Consider the following 16,516-nt stretch of genomic DNA (forward strand, 5'->3'; position numbering starts at 1 on the left):
GGAATTGAAAGACTATTATAAAAAAGAAGGAAATTTTCCTATTCCATGACATGAAATCGAACCATGTTTCAAATAATCATCTTGTAGTTTTGAAATTTTCGAATTTTCTGTACCAACAAAGAAATATGAGGAAATATTTCTGTGAAAATTATTCTTTTCTCTTTTACCGACACTAATTGCTGTAAATTTCTTCGGGTTGGTGTGCTGTGTTTCTTTAAACATAATTATAATCTTTTCGTGTAAATATCTTAACGATTTCTACATGTTACCATAGAGGATGTTCAGTTCACAAATAATCGAAACAATCGTCCCAAGCTACGAATTATTTTTCTTTGTACTTATCTGATTACCCAATTTTTGGTTTCAAATAGAAAGATCTAAGGAATTAACCTTATTTCGGTAATTTTCGCACAATAGAGATTTTTCTAAATATTTAGTATTTGGTCAGTCTTAATTTCCATCGGATGTCGCTCACTTTCTGCGGATGTCTGCGAACATGATTTTAGTTTTTTGTGAGGTATAGATTAGCAATGGATGTATACTAATGTACATATGTATATATCTATATCAGGTCCATTTAAAGGGTTCAGTATTTTCTTTTCTGATCCAGTTATTGAAGTTGCTGCATATCTCGGGTTTGTTATCTTCTTTACAACAGAAATTCTTCCATTCCTCACATTTTATGCATATTCTTTATTACGTATACTTCTTTAGAATCTCATAGTAAACATAAATAACCAATGAGAAAACTGACTACCCATCATTTGTGTATATGTTATCGTATTAGTGAAAAACTCATAAAGAATGAAAGCTTTATTTTATAGGTAAGTGTTCAATCTATGAACCTCAGTCTGTACCTAGTATATTTCAAAAAAATCAAACATTGTCACATTGATAATGTACACTTTTTTTTTCCGATAGCACCGTATACAAATTTTGACACATTACCGGTAGAGATAATCATGAATTGCCATAAACCCTATCTAACTTCTCTCGGCTTGAAATTTATTTAATTTCCTATTTGTAATCACCGACAACCGGCTTCAGACTAAATTTACACGTATATATACGGCAGCAGTGTCAATGTTTGCAGGTCTGGCTTACTGCAAACAAAAAAATAGAACGAGCCATACGATTTCTTCTAAATAAAATTACACCGACAATAATAATTAGCCGAGATGCAATTAAAATGTTTAGATTGAAAACTAACTTATACATTTGAATTATTTATTTATGAAAAAGACTTTTATTTTGACAGTATTGGAGGACGCTTCTCCAATTTAAGAAAGGACGTTACGCGGACCACGACCTTTACCTATCTACTCCACGTTCAGAATTAGTTAAGGGCTCAATATTTTACAATGCATAAAAAATGCACAATCAATTGCCAATTGAAATCAAATCTATATCATCATAATAATATTTAATTCCGGACATGCTGCATACTGGTTTAATTTTTGCTATGGACTTATATACGACTTACATACTAATTATTTCCTATTGCCTATAATTGATATAAATATTCTTCTGTATATTCAAATTTTATTTTATTTGTATCTTTATTTAGTAATTTTTATGTTTGTTCCTTAGTGTTTACAAGTTTTTGTCTACAAATTGTAATAATTTTTTCTCAATCAGCATTTCTCTCTACCAAGTTTAGTTTAGTGAAGAAGAATTTCATATGCGAATTGAAATTTATGTTTAGTATAGAAAGTCCTAGTCAATTATTTCGTTATTTTCTGGTATTTAACGTGATTCCTAATTTGCCATATTTTCAGGTGAAAGTAAACTATTTCAAATTTAAAAAAATGAGTGAAAGAGATGATCAAAACTGTTAGCCAACTCTGCAAATAAGTTGTGTGATTAATCAGTTTTGTTTTCCTCCAGCTCAACCTTTTTTATTTATTTATGCATAAGCAAATATCTATTGATCAACTAATGAAAATTATGATTTTTCATTAAATTCCATTTAGTTCCTAGTAAAGGTAAGCAAACTCTACTCCCGTATTGTTTGATTGGAATATTTAACAAAAGTGCAAAAGCAACTGAAAACGCAAAGTACGGGAAGGTTCACATAATCATTTTGCAGCCATTAAAATCTGCCAGGACACTTTGCCTAGCCTATTTACACAAAAAGGAAACGTTTGATCGAACATCTGTTTCAAGAAAATTCTCGAGGTACTAATGTAAAAGATAAAATCCCAAAAAAACTGAACATTCTTATTCTTGTTAACACATTGTTAGTTTTCCGGTAAAACTGAGTCACTACTTAGATTCTTGAGTAAACGTACTCTATATTTAAACCAATTTAAAATTCGGACGGCCACACTATGATACATATCTGAAATGTAAAATCCAATTTCAAGTGATGCAGCACAAACAGTCGCCGTTACTGAATTTTTTCTTCACAAATGGCGAGGAAAATTTGCTCATACAATCCTGAGTGAGGCATCTGATAAATGTTAACGAGAAAAAGATTGTTTTGTTCTGTCCTTTGACTATATGCAAAATGTGCGTTAATGACAGTCCCATGCAAGAATTTTTTTATGAAACACAAATAACGGCGAAACGAAATTTGCGCCGTTCTGTATGATTTCCTGAATTCATACGTTGATGAGTCCAACAAGAAGCTCAAGATATTTTCTTATAATTGTTAAGGATAGAAAAAAAATCATCAATTGTACTGCTTTAAATGGCTACTGCCGATACTGGGCGGTTTCAGTTTTTATTTCACTGAAATTCATTGTGAAATCCAGTTCAAAGAATTATGTTCTGGTGGAGGGGGTTTAAGCATTGGTGGCACGAAACTACAAAAAATATGACTACCAGTTGAATCGAAAAGACAATAGATAATGAGTAATGATAAAACTTGATGAAAAATTTCGACATTTTATCATTTCATATACGATTAAAGTAGACCTGGATATGTAGCTGCATGTAACTTCATAAAAAGCACACAGTATATCCTGATAGACAGGTTCCAATTCTAGAAACCAAAATATAACATTTGCGAGAACTGGTCCAATGGTTTCAAGAAGATTATCACCAATTTTTACAGATATCAGCAATAATTGCAGGACGAAAAGTGGACGCCACCTAAAAGAACTTTTTTTTAATTTTTTTCTATATTATCCAAAATATTATTTTTTTAGTGTATTATTGATGTTTAAGGACAGAAAGACAGTGAGTTAATTATTTTTTAAATTCTGGTACATGCAAAATCATAAATTGTGAGGATTTAGGTCACTTTTCAATAGAAAAGGTTTTATAACGGGTTGTAAAATCTGATTTTCATTCAAAATGAACCTAAAATCAGGACAATTTATACACAAGAAATCATTTAAAAATCAATTATCTATATATCGTGTAAAAATCGTAACAAAAACAATAAAACTGAAATTAGTAGATATTTTATATTATATTAAAATAATTAAATGTGACGTATAAATTTATGAAAATTTAAAGGAAAATTGGACTAGGTAATGTGAGAAATGTTAATAATCTGTTAATATATGTTATGTTAATGAAAAAAAAAGAACTTAAAGTCTGTACTTGTCAGATATGTTTTCAGGAGTAGTCTGATAAACTAGATTCAACATCAAGCTGCAGTAGACAGAGGTATCAAATCAGAGGTAACAATTCTTTAAATGTGGCGCACCATAATGAAAAATTTGCTACGTATTCCAATAAATGAAGTTGTCCAATCGAAAAACGTTCAAAAAGAGGAAAATTAATGCGGGAATTAGATTCACTTGTAAATACGGTTATTTTTAATTATATTAGAATATTATAAATAATTCAGTACTTTCCGCCATTCGTGCCTAAATTCAAGCGTTTACAGCGATAAAGTTTCGTTTGTAATTTATTAGACTAGAGAAGTAAATGTTTTTGCATCAGGTATTCAATGCAATAATAGCTCTTATAAGGAGACAACTTTTTTAAATAAATCAGCAATAAATTTGAAACAGTTGCAGAATAACTTCGAAAAGGAAAAAAAATAAAGAATTACGATTGCGAGGAATAGAATCATCGATTGCGACAGTACTTTTTTATTCATTTTTTTATTAAAACTAGTAATAAAAACAGATGAAATATATAATAATATGATATATAATGCCCACTGCACATATCAATTTTCTACTGATTTTTCTCCTTACTAAAAACGCCGCAAATTTATAAAAACAAAAACTGAAACGCATGTGGGTACCTAAATCATTTCAGTTATTGTTTTCTTTTAATTAGGTCAGCTCAAATGCAAATAATTGATTGTCTAATTAATTTTTTAAGCGGAGCATATGTTCCAATACCAACAAACAATGAAAGTTAGTTTTTGTGTTATTGTCCAAGCAAACCGGCCCTGATTACGTGCGGGTGTCAATTTTGCCCATGACCTTTTCGTACCATCTTCATTGTTTCTATGTGGGTAGTCTAATGAAATCACTGCTTGCTGCGATTGTACTTAACTAACTAAATAACCAACTGACTTCCGATTGCGGAACTTTGGAAGGATTGAGATTTGATAGAGGACCCTCGAGACTGAAGTGTTCCGGGGAATTTTCGATCTAACAAGGAAATATCTCGTTTGATGTTTTTGCTGTCAATTTCGATAGAATAAAAACAGTAATTCAGTGAAATTAACTTTTAATTTGATAACCGCAACCAAATAATTTACAATTGATGTTTGGGTCAATAACAATATAAAATAGTTTATATAAATATTCATAAAATATTCTTTCGTGTCTTGTATGAATTCAAATTAGAAAGTCTGGCATCTGCATGTTAATATATATGCTATATGTCTTTTGTTCTCATTGTTCTGGGTTTTCATGATAAGAGCATATTCACATATTTACCCCTTATCTAATTTACTCGTTTCAAACGGACGATTGAAGATTTAGTGCCTTAAGACTAGAATGGAACGTCGTCAGGTTTTATAATTTTTGCAGGTGATAACGTTATAAAATGATTTTAGAAGTTTTTTTCTGTACACTAATCCATAACGTGTCCCAATTTTTCTTTTATAGTTTCGATAAATTCAAACTTTATCTTTATTGATGCAAATTTGGAGATATAAAGTCGCAAGGAGCAATATCTAAACAGCTAAAAATTATATAGCTGGGACATACAAAAAGAATATAGACTTAAGAACGTACCGGCTTTTATATTTCGGCCCCTATAAAAATTTCAAAAAAATCCACTTTTATTTTTAAGTGCGTAGTTTTGAGGTTTTTGTTGTTTAATCAATACCTAAAATCCCAAAAGGAGATTAAGTGATGGTTCAGTTCATTGTACAGAGTAAATAAGTAGATAACAAAATATACAGAATATTGAAGAATAAAATGAAAATTTCATACTTAACGGTAGTAGGGAAGCAATTTTGGACATCAAGTCTATATATGTGATCTTATTCATGGTTACCTTGAAGTTCGTAAATCTTGCAATTCAAATTTAAAACAAAAAAAAGGCATTTCAAAAACACTCTGTAAGCATCTTAAACTAACAAAACCAACTTCTACTTAAAAGAAATCTTTCATGATTACCTGTTCCATATACATTTTTTTCTCTTCTTTATATGAATGTACCTGGAAGAAAACCGAATTTATATAAAAAATGCAGATACAAAATTTGGAAAATAGAAGCAATATTTTGAGTATTGCAGAAATTGGTTCGAAAATTTTTAATGAATACCGTTTTTATATGATCAAAAAAATGTTTGTAATATTGTTTTCAATGTAATTTTTTAAACTTGACCCATTTTCAAAATAGTAAAGGATTGTCTCTTTTGTTATAATAATCGATCTAAAACAATACGTTTCCTGTCAGGTATTTGGGAACATTTCAGTCTCTTAGATCCGTTTATTTACCGTATTCAATCAAATATTTATTCCACCCTTACTTTCTACAACTTCCCGCGACTTTACAAAGTTTAATCGCTCTCAATTTTTTTTACAATGGTCATTCGTCGAGGCACACCGCCGAACAAAGCGTACAGGGTAAACGAACAAATAGCCAACAAATTAAGAACATCTGGTGCTGACATTTAAACAAAAAAAAAACAGAAAGAAAAAAAAAGAAGAGAAAAAAGCGACCGAAAATCTAGTTGCAGAAGACAGCACACGCACGTTTGATGTTTCTGAAAAGGGCTTAAAGGCCAAAGGGTAGCTACTGCATGCTGTTTTGTGATTAACAAAGGAATGCGGGAGAGTCACAAAAGGGCGGGGGAATAGAAAGAACAAATACCTCGATTCGGGATGTTTAGTTTTGCCTTTCGAAAGGATTAGGTTACCTTTCAGTATTCAGATTCAGTTAAATCACAATCAAATAATACAGGATGTGAATCAATACGAGAAAGATTCAAATTGTGTGTCAATTCCTTTAATTGTTCTTTATCAAATTTCCTATTTTATCACATGAAAAATTTCATTTTTTGTATTGTCTTCTCATATTTTTATTACTAGCATATAGTATTATAATTACCTATTACATATATTTACGGATTATTGCTTCATTTACAGATATAGACCCGTTGGTCTAGATTTGACTGAAAGTATTTCCAATACAGATACAAGGACGAAGTTTGAAGAGCTCTGGACCCACATCAGCTGCATGCATAATGGGATTTAACAATAAGAATTTAAAGCGTACGCGGCAAGTGCAGAAAATTATATAAAGTAGCAATAAGATATTGTAAATAATTCATTGCAAATAATCAAATAAAGAAAAGAAGATTTTACCTATAACAAATGTACTTTTTCAGGTTAAACGTTTGTCAAGTTATGCCCCAGCATATGTCTAATTTTACCCCTTTTATCATATCATAATATTTTTTATGCTATTTTCAAAATTATATTTTTGTGTTTTTTTATATGTTATAAATATGGATAGCGAAAGTAAGAAAGTGGTGACAAAAAATTCGTACAAACTGTTTATTTTAATTCAATTATTTGCACTATACACTATGAAACAATGGTTACTACACTTTAATTTTATATAACTATATCACATCATGAGTAGTTGGTTCTCAACCTTCAGAATATACGTTTCGTTTTAAATTTTGCCGAAAACGTAAAAGATAAATTAAATTAAACGATATATTCAACTCCCACAACGTCCTTTGCATGTTGAGCCGTTGCAATATCTGGCCAGAGCACAAAATTTTCTTCAGGATTCTTTCTCTTTATTAAACTAGATCTAACACACACTCTCTCATATATATTGGTAGTTATAGAGTTTCCAGAAGAACAAATGTATGCTGAAGAACGACCTCGAAAAGATATCAGCAACAATACCAACACTTTCACGTTGAAATTGAACTGGACGAAAACTCGTAGACACTAAGACTTTTGATTTTTGTTCCAATTCTTGCTTCTCAGATTATTTGAGTACCGATTATCTTGATTTTTGAACTACCTTCTGCTCTTTCAGAATGTTGCTTACATATTTCTTATCGCTTTTGTCCAATTCATTAACTGACTCCCATTTTTAATTTCAATTGTTTGTCTGAGTATTCCGATTCTTACAAAATAATTAATGGTAAACTTGGCAATTAATTCACGTCGTTTTCTTTTAGATTTTCTGTACTTGAAACTGAACTTCTAACAGAGACATTTGACAATTTTGAAATTACGAAAAACAATTAATAACATCCTCAGTCAACGACTACTTTACATGCTAAGTTTTCTAAAAATGTACAGATGTTGTCCCCACACCCTTACTTTTAAGATTTAAGAATACAACATTTTATCTCGTTTTACCCCCTTTTCTTTACTTATTTACTAGACACCATATTCACTATTTACTTGATGTGGTTTATTTGTACCCTAATTTCATATTCTCGCATTTCTCTTTCGTTTATCTTCTTTGATACAATTTGCATCGTCTCAGAATCACTTAGACGTAGACGTCGTTTTCGACGTCCCGACGCGGATCTTTTATTGGAGCATTATCATTTTATTGACTTCAAATAGGTTGTAAAACGGAGAGAGCGTAGGAGAGGGAAACCATTCCCTCTAAACAGCCTAATTCAGGAGACGCTGATGGCTTGTAATCGCCCTTGGAGTCTTCCCTTTTCTCAAACAGGTGGATTTGTTCAATTTATTACACGGAACCATGGCATCGATACAGACAGAAACAGCTGCTACCCTTTACTTTCGTTATTATTTGTGTGTAAGCAAAACTGCGGGTTTTCATTATTAAATACCGATATATAAATTTAAGGATTATTCTCGTTACGATGAACAATTGGACATTTCCTTATGTTATTTATTAAAAGGAAGTGTCTGCTAATTATATTTAAAATATTAAAATTCAAATTGCATTCAAAATAAATTATTTTTATGATTTATAAGAACTTTAAATTATAAAGGGGATTTGAATATTTCCTTTAACTTATTCATAAAAAATAAAAGTTCATTAATAACCTAGTAAAAAACACGTATTTAATATAAATTGAGATATTTCCTATAAATTTATGATCATGAGTATTATGAATTTAAAAATATTCATCAGTGTCAACTAAATTATAGACCAAGCCTTAATATTTTGATAAAAAAAGGTGGAAAAATTATGTAGAATTGTAATTAATTTCCTTAAAATCACTGCTCTTGGTTAGCTGTACATTTATTCCAACATTGAATCATTACTGGAAGCGCTGTCAAAATGAAAAACTATTGTGTTATTTTTTAGATCTTACCCTTCGCATATCATTTTGAAAAAGTGATAGTACCCCAATCGCTTATTTGAGTAAGTAAAAAGTTCATAAATTTTAAAACAATTTTATGCATTTTAACCTTCTTGGTTTCCATCTGAATCATTTTCGTTATTAAATCACTTGTAAACTGCTACATCATCATTTAGCACAGATTTTGATAATTCGTGAGCTTTTTTCAATAATTTTAACTTATCATCACCTTGCTCAAGATGTCAGTTTCACGCCCCATAATGAAAACACGATTTTACTAAAGCGGCTTTACTAGCTAACGGACAAGCCGGAAACGGTTCAAACTTCCTGTCTCAACATATGAGACACTTGTTTCAAATCGGTGGAGCTAACGTTTTTGCTTGTAAAACAACTTCTCGCGTGTTTTTGGCAACGTTTAAATTGTACATAATTCTTCCGCCGAATGCAGCTAAGCTGCTCCAAATGTACTCAATTGGTTTATGAAACTTAGAAGTTGATAAAAAGTTTTGGCTGATGATCAAATCATCTTCACAATTCAAATATGTTGATCTCTCTTGCTTCAAAATCATTAGTAGGTTTTTTCTGCAAGAACAGCTTGCTCCTATCTATTTCGGTCAATCATATCGCATCTATGATCCTAAAGCTAAACGACAATGTGCAAAACAACAGACAAGAATCCTTATACAAGAAATTTATTGAGCTGCTCTGTATATTTCTTCGTATTGATTTTCATCTTTACCTGTATGTGATATAGTAACTACGCATTCTCTCTTTTTATTTCTTTTTCCTTGGGTCGTTTTTACATGTGAATCGTTTACGTTATTCTGTTCTTCTTGACACCAGACACTTCTACCACGACTATTCAAAAATTGTACATAAGTTGTAATGCCGAAAGTTACAGAGCAAATAGCTGCGCAACGAAGGAAATGCACTACGTAAATTTTTCTGTTTAGATTTGTCGAGCTCACCTAAACCAACTTTTTTCTCTTCTTTTACTCCAGAGCTCTTTATGCCTTTTATTCGAGTGGTAGAGTATTGGGATTTTCTTTCCTGTGCTACTCGGTGTAGCCAAGTTTTCCCTGGACTTCCTTTTCTTCTTTATTATATATCTTTTTGCTTCTGTCAATTTTCGCATTTGTGGTGTTCCCCTCTTTATGTGTTTGTACCAATTCAAACATCTTTTAACTAATTTGTTTCCTATTGGTTTCTCTTTGAGCTTTTCTATTACTTATCCTACTTACTTATCCTATCCATCATCGTTTGATCTGCTATTTTCCCCAATTGCTTTATCTCTGCTGCTATATGTATTTACGTATCTATTGGAGTATCATATACACTGCGAACCTAAGAATCCATCGTGTTCCCCTTTTTTGCAACAATATTGGAGTGTATATGGTTTACCTTGCTTACAACTGACCTGTCAATTCTACTTCTTTATCTTTTTGTTCATTACTTAAGTTTCACTTCCATATATTAACTTGGTTAAAGTTACCGAGCTGTATATTTTTGTTTTTATGTCTCCTATTTGTTTTCTCCCGAAAATTGTCTTATTTAGAGCATAGTATATTTGATTTTCTTCTCTCACCCTGTTCGCTATCTCTATATCTATTTTCCCCAGATATTCAATAGTGGTTACACTATACATTCGTTTTGCTTTTATCATTAAATCTTCCCCAAGTTCGTTTTTTCATTTATTATCATCCTTTTGCATCTCTTGATATTGACTTCTATTTTCAGGTCTTTATCCATATGTCTATTTTTTGCCATTCTCTCAAATGTTTCTGCTACGATTACTATATTGTCTGCATATATTAATCCATCTATTTTTACCAGTTCTAAATTTCTATAGCTAATTATTATCTCCATTTTATAGTTTTCCTTGTTTATTGTTTTCATAAGACTATTCATGACAAGTATAAATAGATTATCTCTTTTTTAATTTCACATCCATCCAAAATTTCACCAATCTTCTTGTGTCTATTTGAACTTTCCCTCTAACGTTTTCAAATATTCCTTTTGTTATTTTTCTCTCAACAGATAGAAGTAATAGTTTTGATACAATACTATTAAAAAAAATTAACTAGCAATTTGAATCCGTTACGTCTTAATACCACATTAAAATATAATAAATCGCATTGTATATAATTCGAATGATACCTTAGCCGACATAACGATCTCTCCCTAGTCCGACGTCAATCAATACGACCATCTTCGGGGTCCACTGGGACCCGATAACAGCGATGGTCTTCAAAGATCAATTTGTAAAGATTTCTCTTGGCATCAAGATTCTTTTAAGATTATCTCCGTTATCTTGGTCGTAGTATGACGAAGCTGTTTATAGTTTAGAAAAAAATATTAATGGGATATTAAGACTCTAATAAGCGATAAAATGGATTCCTTATCTCTTGAATACAGGATGTTTATCATACGGTTGATTGGAAAAGGTTTTTTTAATACATCAAAAACAAAAACAACTTTTGAATGGTGTTTATATTTCTTATTATACCGGGAATGAATGATAAAGGAGGAAAGTAGATTTTTAAGCAACCAAATAAAAAAAAAACTACCCTAGTATATCTTATAAACAAGGAAACATTTCGAGACATAAAAACTAAGAAAATAGTTATTTAAAGTCTCCAAATATAAAAATGACACGTCATAAATTGAGTGTATAACTAGATTCTACTCTTGGTGAGACTGCTAAGACCTGTATAGCAGTGGTCGACCAAATGAGGTGACGACTTAAGAAATGTTGAAACACCACAAAGCGGTACTGGACTATCGTCGACTTTCCATAGAGTGTTTGGCAATGTTTCGCAGACATAGAGCCGAATTTTTGCATCGTTCCATAACCATGAATGAAATGTGGGTCCATAACTTCACAACCGAAACAAAAAAAGAATAAAACAATGGATTAAAAGGATAAAAACGGCTCCAAAGAAGACAGAGACAGGCAAGGTCATGGCGTCGGTTTGTTGGGATGCGCGTGGGATAATTTTCATTGACTATCTTGAAAAAGGAAAAAGTATCAAGGGTGAGTATTATGCAAGCCTATTGCAACATTTGAGCGAAGAAATCAAGCAAAAACGGTCGGATTTGGCTTAGAAGAAAGTGTTGTTTCATCAAGACAATACATCAGCTCACACACAAGTTTGAATTGCTACCTCATGCGCCATATTCGCCAGATTTAGCACCCTAAGTTCTCTGACTTAAAAAAAAGGCCTTGGTGGTGAAAGATTATCCAACAAAGAGGTGTTGTCCTCGTATATCTATATATAAGTATGAGACAAACTCCATTGATGTATCGGTCTACTTTTTCTCAACAAACCGACGAATATATGATTGTTACATATTTCATTATTTCCACAAAATTACATTGATTGCGAATCAATATCTCCAATTGCGTTAAGTATGCGCGTATATATACCTACATAAATCTCTTCGTAGATTCCACGAAGTTCGCATACATCCAATAAGGTGACACGTAAAAAAATAGCTGAAACAAATCACTTACATTTTCTATGAAGCGTTTCGAACGACGTGATGCGCGTTTGTTTCTCCGCTGCCACATCAACGTGAGCCACGCCACCGTTGATCGTTGCCCTTGCACTATAAATACCCCGTTAATTATATACACACACCGTAGACGACAAATGTTTGGAAGAGAAGCTATTGGCATTTCCAAAGTGTTCTTAGACCAGTTAATGAACGATCTAATGATTTATGCGAAATATAAAATGAACGAAAGTGAAGTTTGGTGAATACTACCATAATAAAATTAAAAATTATAATACTGAACAATAGTATATGTTGTCAATTCAGTGTCCTATAAACTCTGTCTTTAGAACTGGTTAACACAAGTCTCACGGAATAGTAAATACTTTTAAGCTTTCGGTATTAAATTTGGTGAAGTTTTCTCTCGCGACTATAAGCACTATTCAATTTTAATTTGTCATTTATTTGCTTGGTATATTCCAGTTTGTTCATTCACATCGTCTTCTAAAGTTCTTGCACTAATCTGATACTTGACTTTGACGAATCTTATAGAGGGATCAGAAAATAATGTCGATTCTGCGTACGTCGATAATTCATTGTCAGTTGTCAGCTCGCAGAGTCGTGCTGTGTCAAAAACCATTTCAAAGTTATTAGGGCTTGTTAGTATCTGAGTATTTGATTTTACTTTTTTGTAATTTGTGGTGAAATGACCAATCAAATACCAAAAGAGCGTAAACGACAATGTATGCTTTTTGAATTCAGCAAGGATAGTACCAAACCTAACCATAATTTGTCCGAAGAGAACAATGTCGACCGATCCATCACATGCTTCAACGACACCATTATTTGATCACCTGATAACTGGAGACGATAATTTGGTTCAATATGATAATCCAAAACCCAAAAAACAGTGGTTTTCTTTTTAAATGAATCCACACAAAGCATTGCAAAGCCGAGTTTATGTTTATATATAATGAGAAGCATAAATAGTAAATTAATTTGATCAAATTCAAGTTCCACAATTTGGGAATGTAAAAAGGACTGCGAAACCGTTTCATTTCCCTTCAAAAATCCTGATCGGTAGTTTGAATATCAGTCTTGCAAGGAATTAACAGCTATCAGTAAGCATTCAGGGCATATACAAAAAAATAACAGGCCTTCGTTTACGTCTATATCTGTCGACGTTACGTTTCTGTTACTACAACTATTATTGTTTACGTTGTACAAAACGCGGAAAAAGTTAGTACAAATCATACTACTAACAATTTCTTATAGTTTAAATTAACTGGCCTACTGAATTGGCATCTCTGGAGTACTAAGTCTCATTTGACAAGCTTCCAAATTTCTGACCCGGCTTTCACTCACTCGCCACATTCCGCTTGTCCGGTCTGTCGGTTATTTTCGTGCATTGTCAAAAGATCTTTTCGCCAGGAACACCACTAGAGGAATTCGATGACAAATGAACGTACAAATGAAAGAAAACTAGTTGTTTTAACTTCTCTCTATATATAAAGTAGTCTAGCTAAGTTTGAGATTTGTAAGAACAAAAAAGAATCAAACAACGTACGGGCGCCATTATCAACTCTTATATAACTGACTATAATTTTCAATTTCAAATTATTTTATGTGCCAATTTTTCATTACCACTTGATTTGTAACAGAAAACTAAAAAAATATTTAGTAGTTCAAATAATTAAGACCTGATTCAGCCGGGTGCCTAGCCATTCACCCATGGCTTGGAGTACAGATTATGGAAAGTTTGTTTGAGTGTAAAGCCAAGACTATTGTTTGTTTATGATTTAATAACAAATATCTAGTTTTAGTCGAATTTTTCAAGGAAAAATTAGACTATTACGGTAGGCATGACTATAAGAAAAATGGGGGGCACATCATTTTTCTCATGTTTTGAGACCTCCTGAACACGATTATGATGGTTTTTCGAATGTCTGTAGTTTATACATATATATATATATATATATATATATATATATATATATATATATATATATATATAATATATATATATATATATATATATATATATATATATCTGTTTAAGCTACAATTCTTATTTTCGTCTCTCGAGCAATTGCTATGGGTCCGATTTAGTTCAAAATTAGCATACATGGCTTTTTTGGCGGCGGATTGATGTTATTAGAGTTTGGTTGAAAACAAATAAATATTTCGAGGGGTCTTAGTGCAAAAAAAGTGGTTTTTGACCTTTGCTCACCTCTGCAGGACAAACGAAAAGCGACTGAAAAATGAAATTTCACATGTAGGTTCAATTAGTTGCGAAATGATTTCCTGTCTAAGGTCGAAACTTTCTATCTCCACTCCTCTTCGTTTCATGGTCATTTTTGTTATATTTTCTTATTTTTTGACCAGAAAAAGTTTAACTAGAGGGTTCTAACTACGCATGCAAGTAGGGGTGATGTTGAAGAATTGTCTTTCTCAAGTTCAAAGTTTTCTTCTTCAGTTCTTCTAGCACAAAACGCCCGAAATCATTTTGATCGTTATAATTGTTGAACTGGACCGCCTCCTACTTAATGAATAATACGAGTATGATTGTTGCTAGTATGATTTTTTTTTACTTCCCATTTTCGAAATTTCTTGTCATTATGACAATTTTTTCTTTGTTGTCAAATGGAATTGAACAAGAGGGTTCGAGACCACCGGGTCTATTGAAATTATGAATTTTCATTCGAGAGAGAGAGAGAGTTAACTTGTGAAATGAAAAGTTATTGAGGAATAGCAAATTTTCCATATAAAGAAATAAGATTGAGAATTGATATCATTTCCAAGAAATTCATTTTATGGAAAGATTTGTTTGTGTATTAGTTAAATTCTTCATTCGACGAAAAATTTGACTTTCGTGATGGAGCTCTGTTACTCACGGCTTTTTTAAATATTATTATTATTATTATCCATTTTTTATATTATTATTATCCATTTTTCTTGTATAATCGTAGTTTAGAAAATTTATGTCTCAGATTATTCATTATATTAACAAGATTTTCTTGAAGGAGCTTCTTTATGACATTTCCATATTCAATAATTTTGAGATGGTCTTTCTAAAAACCTTGATTTGATACAGCACTTGATCCAACTAATTGATCTTGTTTGAAACGGTATCCATTCTTTGTACAGATTGTTTATACCATTTTCCAATTTCATTTATACCGATTGGTGCATGTTTGTACAACCAGAATCGCTTCAATTCACATGTTTTATACGAAGATTATTCAATTTTTGTGCTACACGACCTGACTTCGATTTATTTTCACTCCTCACCCTTCATAGCCCAGTTTGATTGCCATTATATGATTAAGCGTTTTTGAAATGCTTTTGGATAATATTCGTGTCTTAAATTCATTTTTTTTTCTACTCAGATTAATTTAAATTTAATTTCGAGTATATAATTTTTGCATCCGTTTCTTGAGTTGTCGAAATCTGTGTCTTCGAATGAATATATATTATATTATAATATTTTTTTTGAAAACTTTATAAAGGATTTTCTATAATATTTTCTATTCATCAAACATCTAATCTTTCATGAGTATTTTTTATGGAAAATATTTCAATATGTTTACTTATTGATATTTGTTCATTATAATATAAAAATAATCCTGCTGTTACTAGAACCTACTTCAAATTACAATATTGGTTTTTTGAAAAACCAAAACTGTTTTAACCCAAATTTTGTATTACTTATTTTAAAAATAGTTTAGAAAGTATTTTAAAATTGATATTAAATTAAATATGATAGCGTCCTTCAACCAGTATTCCATCTATATTGTATACTATTTTGTAATAAGTAATAAACTTTTCTCAATGAGTAATATGTGTAATATAATTATCGTGGAAAAACATTTGAGAGAAAGGTTTTCTTGGCGGAAGTGATGGAAAAACATCACTCACTGGAAAACGATCCAAAGCCAACGTGATCGACAGTCGCATCTGGAACAAGTAAAAGGAGAGAGGCGAGGGGAAGAATCCTGAGTGTATTAACTCATTTTCGAGACGTTGGTTGTTTGCAAAAAGCAGGGGAGGCCGAAGTAGGGAGTTTTACTGGTAATTGGTGTCAATTTAGACTGACGCATTGCCAGAAAAGGGGATCGAATTTCACCCTTGCGCATTCGTCGAAAGAGTCGGTCATCTTTTGCGGCCGCTTTCAAGATACGCTTGACGGCGATTACGATCACGCGCATTTGATCGTATTTGTCGGTCAACGGTTTCAATTTCATATTTTAATATTATTTTTAAATATATCGCCTCTGAATATCTCTCGCGGTTACACAGTGATACAAATTTGTTTGTAAAACCAAATCCGTTTGAAAAATG

The 16,516-nt window shown here is 31.7% G+C and overlaps 1 protein-coding gene across 6 annotated transcripts in view; it reads right to left on the bottom strand.

The window, feature by feature from the left end:
• LOC130446301 (homeobox protein homothorax) overlaps positions 1–16,516 on the bottom strand; it is a 356,948-nt gene that overhangs the window by 198,191 nt on the left and 142,241 nt on the right. The gene's annotated exons all lie outside the window — the stretch shown is intronic.

This window comes from Diorhabda sublineata, chromosome 7 (assembly GCF_026230105.1).
Source record: "Diorhabda sublineata isolate icDioSubl1.1 chromosome 7, icDioSubl1.1, whole genome shotgun sequence".
Lineage (NCBI taxonomy): Eukaryota > Metazoa > Arthropoda > Insecta > Coleoptera > Chrysomelidae > Diorhabda > Diorhabda sublineata.